The following is a 7,257-nucleotide window of genomic DNA, read 5'->3' as shown; positions in this document are numbered from 1 at the left end:
TCCGTAAATAATGATTTCACATCAAAGCTGACCATGATGTCCGTAGGTAAAACTGCTTCTTCCTTTAGGCGTTCTATAAAGTGCGTCGAGCTCTTCACGTAAGAGTCCGTCTTGCCAACTAGACGTCTTAGTTTGCAGGCTAGGTACTTCGCCAAATTGTAAGTAGGCGAATTGATCCCATTCACTATTGGCCTCAAAGGACAACTTTCCTTATGTATCTTTGGAACACCGTAAATTCTAGGAGAGACTGGTACTCTGGGAATAAGACTCTTGCCCGTGTCAGCGTCAATTCTCGCGCCCTTAATTCGAAAGACGCAGGCCGCGATTATCTTCGCCGTAGGGTCCGCCCTTAGTTCTTTGTAGATGGGATCATTTAATAATTATTTCATCTTGTCTTCGTACTGCAAGGTGTCAAAGATGACAGTAGCATTGCCTTTGTCTGCTGTTAATATCACAATTTCGTCGTTGTTCTTCAGTTCCCTGATAGCTGATCTTTCCTCTCTGTTAAGGTTGTGTTTCTGTGGCTTGGCACGTAGTAGATCACGAACGGTTTCCTGTCTAATTTTCTCAGCTTCTATTGCAGGTGTAAGCCGGAGTGCTGATTCCACGGATTCGATAATTTCTTCCTTGGGAATCCGCTCAGGTGTGACGGCAAAGTTCAGTCCTTTAGCTAGTGCTTCTGTAGCTGTGTTGCTGATGGGATGAGATGAAAGGTTCACCACTGTTCGAGATGTATCGGATACTTTATTTCCTAAGCATCTTTCAGTTTCAGTGCTTTAACAAGACGATGCAGTTCATAGGAATAATTAAAATTCGGAGACTGATACTTGCGGTGTAAGTCGCATTTAAAATCACCCGCTATGATCAGTTGGGGGGGGTCTTTCCGAAGTAGGTAAATTATTTCCTCCTTAAAAAATCTGGATCTATCGGAAACATGCGAACGGCCAGAGGGTGCATGCAAGTTAATGATGGTGACACCTAGTGTGGTTACTCCTATTCCCCGGCCAGATTCCAGGGTTTCTACGCCAGTTACAGGAATACAGTCCCGTACTAAGATAGCCGTGCCGACACACATTTCAGCATCAAAATTAGTGATGACAACATAACCAGGTATGGAAAAGTCGGACATCGTTACCTCCTGTAAGAGAGCGATGTCTGTACCCGATTCATACAAAACCTGTTTTAGCGCTGCGGTTTTCACTTCAGAACGAATCCTATTAATGTTTAATGAAGTTATGGTATAAGCTTGTGACATAGATGGAGACGACATATAGGCATAATATGACAAAACAGAAAATGAAATTTAGACACTGCGCGCGAGAGGCAGAGTACCGCAGCTAATTGTAAGTTAAACAATCATTTAATGTCAACATCAGTGTCGTACACCATTTCTGCGGAAAGTGTGGAACCCAGTGGTTCATGAGATTCGATTGGCCGACGGCTTTGTTCAACGCCATGCCTGTCATAGTTGCCATCGGAGTGGGAGACAGAGGTGTTTCTGTCGTTCGATTTTTGTACATGCATCTCCTGTTTGAGAGTCTTCGTTTTCGATTGAGTTCTGGCAGGGATGAGATTCGGCTGTGGTTTCAATCTACGGCGCTGAGAATCACTGTGCGTCACTTGAGCTTTTAAATCCGCTTGCCGTGGCAATGAAATGGATTCACCAGAAGCGGCGTCAGACGATCCTTCGCTAGTTCCAGCTGCCGCCTGTTGAATAGGAGATGCTGCCGGATAGTCACTGTTCGGGTGGTGTGTCATGGGTACTTATTCTGTTCCACTATTAATACGGTAGGGCACGTCAGATTGCATAACAGAGTCAACAATCGATAATTTGGGACCGATAGTGTCACGAGACGGCGAAACTGGTTCAACATCAGTTGCTGCCGGTTTGTTAGACTCGTTATGAGACAAAGGTTCGGACTCCATTTCCTCTAGTTGGTGAGGTTCTTCAACCGCTAGAGGTTTCTCAGCGGACAATGGGAGCTGCAAAGAGCCGGATTCGTCATCCGAAGACTCATCATTATCTATCCGTTGACGTGTGTTGGTTTGCGGTGCACGGTCACGGTTTGCGAGCACAGGTTGGACTGCTGGAGGGACCAGCGGGAATTCACTGCGTTCGGCAGCGTTGGCTTCCGCGGTATCTACGGGGCTAGGTCCGCAAACAACATGATCGATCTGTTCTGTCATTACAACATCACTGAACGTGAGTTTGCTTCGTTGCTGCACATTGTTTTTCAAAACAAACAGGCAACGTGGACGATCCTGCCTGAAATGACCACTTTCGTTACAGATGTAGCAGGCTAAAACCTGACCAGAATAAGATATTTAAGCCTTATACCCACATATCATTATATGAGACGGAATGTTCATCTTAACCTGCATCTCCACTGATCTAACTCCGCTATAACACTGAAGCCTGTTCTGGCTGGACCACATTTCATTACGAATACCTCTGACTTCACCATATTTAGACAGGACATCCTTTAGAAAACAGTTTTCAACTTCCGGTGAAAGATTAAAGACACGGACATTCTTAAATTCAACGTTAGCGTTACATATCGTAACTGTACTTACAGTACCATCACGGTGAAGGAACTCGATTCGTCTTCCAAACTGCAGCAGCAACTGCTCCATGACAACAGGATTCAGAAGCTTTACGTCGAAACATTATTGTTACAAGTCGTAATAAGCTGTATATACTTGGTCAGAAGTTAAACCAGCAACGTCCACAATCCAGTCATGAACTTAAAGGGAATTCGGTTGGACAGATCTGGTCGACTTGTCGAACTCAAATTTGAGTATTTTTTCTGGGAAACATTTGAGACATTTTGCAATTAACCCACTGGGGTTAACCGCCAACGATCACGAAAAGAACTCAATCACAAGCAATAGACACTAACACATAGACGTCAACACACTTCAAACACAAACAAGTAAACACCACTAGCAGAGCGAAGCAGTAAACAGGTCTTCACTGCACTGCTCAAGCGGAACTATAATTTCATTGCGACCCCGACGTGATTTGATCACTAAACCTTCTGATCTGGAGTCAGACGCGCTACCGTTGCGCCACGGAGTCGACGCTGCTTAGGTCTTGTCATGAATAGGTTCCTCCAACACTTACTGTACCGTTCAAACCTAAGAAATAATGACAGTAGGATCCACGAGACAATCGTCCCAGATGTACTTGCTCTGGCGGGGGTGTAACTCAGTGGTAGAGTGTCTGCTTCGCATGCAGAAAGTCCTGGGTTAAATCCCAGCTCTCCGTTCAGCAGTACATGAAAACTTTTGCCTATCACCATATTCTATAAAATTCAGTGTACAAGATTCTTCCCCCAAACAAGTGGATTTCGTACAGTTCGATCTCATGGCGGGAGGACGATGACCTGCAAAAACCCTGGGCTGCGATCCCGCCATTGAAATGTTGCTCCAAAGCCTTCGGTATGGCGCGCGGAGTGCATCTCAAACGTTTATTTGCAACTCATAGCGGCAATCGTCATTTTTTTTTTCGTGATACTGAAAAATGAAGGGCGCACCCGGGATTGAACCGAGGACCTCTCGACCTGCAGTCGAATGCTCTACGATTGAGCTATACCCCCTTTCACAATCTTTCTATTCAGATAACTTACGGAAAAATATTGTACTCAGCCTTGCTAAAGACGTCTAATCGAGGAAAATATTGCGTAATCATTATTTCTTAGATGTTAGTGTTACATCTGGAGAAAAAGCGAGTCGGCTCCTTCACCTTAATGTCAGAGTGCGAAAATTGCACTAGTAGCCTTTTTCAAGCAGGTTCTGTTCGTCCGTTCTCTGTAGTCGTTTGGTATTTGATTAAATAGACATACTCGCCTATGGCTTTCGTAAACGAAAATTTCATTGTGACCCCGACGTGATTTTCTTTTTTTTTTCCTTTTTATGAGAGTAGGTCTGGCAGGGGTAGCGACATAAGAATGAAAAAATGAAGGGAAGCCAACAGCACCCGGTGTTCCCAGGCGGTCACCCAACCAAATATTAACCGGGCCCGATGTTGCTTAACTTTGGTGATCGAACGCGAACCAGTGTATTTTTTTTATCGGTGTATTTCCTTCGTTTTACCTGTGTATTTTTTTTACCAGTGTATCTTTTTCGCGAAGGAGAAACTTAAACAGGAACCAATAAGCTTGTCATGCTTACAAAACGAGAACTTAAATTCTTGCTTGGAATGCGTGGTAGTATTTAAGGGGTGTGTCTTGCTAGGAAGAAACCTGAAGGAATTTGTATTCCATAATTTTTTGATTTGTTTTTTACTTTTTTCGTTTTAGAATAAAAGGGAAATGAAACATCAGCGGAAAACAATAAGCAACATAAAACTTCGCTACTTGAGGTGTCTCCAAACCGCTGTAAAGTTCCGCATCGGCAGAAATTCAAAATGGATGGAGCACAAGCACGAGACAAAAATTACGATCACTTCACTATACAAAAGAGAGAAAACACAATCAATCACTGCCACAAAACTAAAACATCATGGAATGAGCTAGTCAAGCTTCAAAAAAAAAAAAAAAAAAAACGAAAATAAGTGGTATATTGTGCCGCAAAATGAACGGTTAAACATTATAACAATCAACGCTTCACGCGTTAAATAAAAGGGCTGAGAGAAACAGGCACACAAGCTTATCCGAATAGTAGCGGCAGTAATAACAGTATACGTTCGAGTAAAACCGGCTCTGAGTTGATTGATTCTAAATGAAGGTGATGAACAGGTTTTGGCACGACCACAAACAAGCCACGAAAGTATCTACTCTTGGAAAAAAAAAAAAAAAAAAAAAAAAAAAACATAGAAGTCACAGAACTTTAGCATAAGCATGATGTATTGCTACAGACAAATAATTTGCGAAATCTGCACGATATTTCCTCTTCCTTTTTGTCTTGACAAAACAGTCCCAAAGATAAGCCAAATAAGCAAAGCCATCAATCAGTTGAAGGTCAATCAGGGAATAGACAGTATGTCCAAATAGCCACACAGTAGTTTTATGCCCTGCACGTGGAAAATATTTAAAATTTGGGGTAATAATGCAGGGTTATTGCAAATGATTGAAGCGATTTCACAGCTCTACAATAACTTTATTGTTTGAGATATTATCACAATGCTTTGCACACACATACAAAAACTCAAAGTTTTTTTAGGCATTCACAAATGTTCGATATGTGCCCCTTTAGTGATTCGGTAGACATCAAGCCGATAATCAAGTTCCTCCCACACTCGGCGCAGTATGTCCCCATCAGTGAGTTCGAAAGCATCGTTGATGCGAGCTCGCAGTTCTGGCACGTTTCTTGGTAGAGGAGGTTTAAACACTGAATCTTTCACATAACCCCACAGAAAGAAATCGCATGGGGTTAAGTCGGGAGAGCGTGGAGGCCATGACATGAATTCCTGATCATGATCTCCACCACGACCGATCCATCGGTTTTCCAATCTCCTGTTTAAGAAATGCCGAACATCATGATGGAAGTGCGGTGGAGCACCATCCTGTTGAAAGATGAAGTCGGCGCTGTCGGTCTCCAGTTGTGTCATGAGCCAATTTTCCAGCATGTCCAGATACACGTGTCCTGTAACGTTTTTTTCGCAGAAGAAAAAGGGGCCGTAAACTTTAAACCGTGAGATTGCACAAAACACGTTAACTTTTGGTGAATTGCGAATTTGCTGCACGAATGCGTGAGGATTCTCTACCGCCCAGATTCGCACATTGTGTCTGTTCACTTCACCATTAAGAAAAAACGTTGCTTCATCACTGAATACAAGTTTCGCACTGAACGCATCCTCTTCCATGAGCTGTTGCAACCGCGCCGAAAATTCAAAGCGTTTGACTTTGTCATCGGGTGTCAGGGCTTGTAGCAATTGTAAACGGTAAGGCTTCTGCTTTAGCCTTTTCCGTAAGATTTTCCAAATCGTCGGCTGTGGTACGTTTAGCTCCCTGCTTGCTTTATTCGTCGACTTCCGCGGGCTACGCTTGAAACTTGCCCGCACGCGTTCAACCGTTTCTTCGCTCACTGCAGGCCGACCCGTTGATTTCCCCTTACAGAGGCATCCAGAAGCTTTAAACTGCGCATACCATCGCCGAATGGAGTTAGCAGTTGGTGGATCTTTGTTGAACTTCGTCCTGAAGTGTCGTTGCACTGTTATGACTGACTGATGTGAGTGCATTTCAAGCACGACATTCGCTTTCTCGGCTCCTGTCACCATTTTGTCTCACTGCGCTCTCGAGCGCTCTGGCGGCATAAACCTGAAGTGCGGCTTCAGCCAAACAAAACTTTGAGTTTTTCTACGTATCTGTAGTGTGTCGTGACCATATGTCAATGAATGGAGCTACAGTGAATTTATGAAATCGCTTCAATCATTTGTAATAGCCCTGTAGTAGCAACGGAGATATTCGCCGGTATGGTCCTAATGGATCAGCGCCACCATGACTTGGCAAAGCGACCACACTTCGGAAACAGCCCGACACTGCAGTCGGTGCTTCCTGGTGTCAGGCGCGCTAGACCTGCCACATTTGGGGGAGGCGAGAAGGTGAATGTCTGCGAGGCGTCGATTAGTCGACAAGGTGTTACTCACCAGCTTATACCACAAGGCCGAAACGTCGGTTGTCAACAGGTTGTCGGTGATATTCGCCCACACCTGTTTCCATTTCACGGTGGGGAAGCGAACTTCCAACTTTTGAACTGCCGGCCGTCCCATCAGGTCAACATAAAGACGCCGTGCTGTTCGATGTGGATCAATAGCCGTCCGTAAAACATAGCTCCGAGTAAAATAATATTAACGCACAAAGGACAAACGGTAAGGGATGTCGGCAACAGAAACAGGAGCACACTCAGACGCCGGCCGATATGTTTCCAGTAAAGCAGCCGTGGTTCCATCCGGACAGCTGGCCTTCAGCGCAGCCGTGCGATTAACAAGCAACGCCGCACATTTGCGTTCAAAATCCACCAGTCCTAGGCCTCCCAGGGATCTGTCAAGCACACAGACCGACGCCCGCACTTTAAAAATCTCGTGACGCCAAAGCAGCCAATAGACAACTCGTGAAATAGAACGAGCAAGTAGTTTCGGTACACTGAGCAGCTGCGCCACGTACCACGCCCGCGAAAGAATGAACGTGTTGATCAGGTCAACTTTCTGCATAAGATTTAATCGTCGGGAAGCGTAAGTGCGACAATAACTCTAATACTTGTAAGAATTGTCCGCCAATTCCGAGCCTGCATGATCTTCGGCGACGCAGTAACATC

At 44.6% G+C, this 7,257-nt stretch overlaps 1 non-coding gene across 1 annotated transcript; it reads right to left on the bottom strand.

The window, feature by feature from the left end:
- Positions 1-3,007: 3,007 nt before the first annotated feature.
- On the bottom strand, positions 3,008-3,079 carry Trnaw-cca. Its single transcript has one exon. It is a non-coding gene; the product is annotated as a tRNA-Trp (tRNA).
- Positions 3,080-7,257: the final 4,178 nt, after the last annotated feature.

This window comes from Schistocerca americana, chromosome 3 (genome assembly GCF_021461395.2).
Source record: "Schistocerca americana isolate TAMUIC-IGC-003095 chromosome 3, iqSchAmer2.1, whole genome shotgun sequence".
Lineage (NCBI taxonomy): Eukaryota > Metazoa > Arthropoda > Insecta > Orthoptera > Acrididae > Schistocerca > Schistocerca americana.
This window is presented reverse-complemented; position numbering and strand designations above follow the sequence as displayed.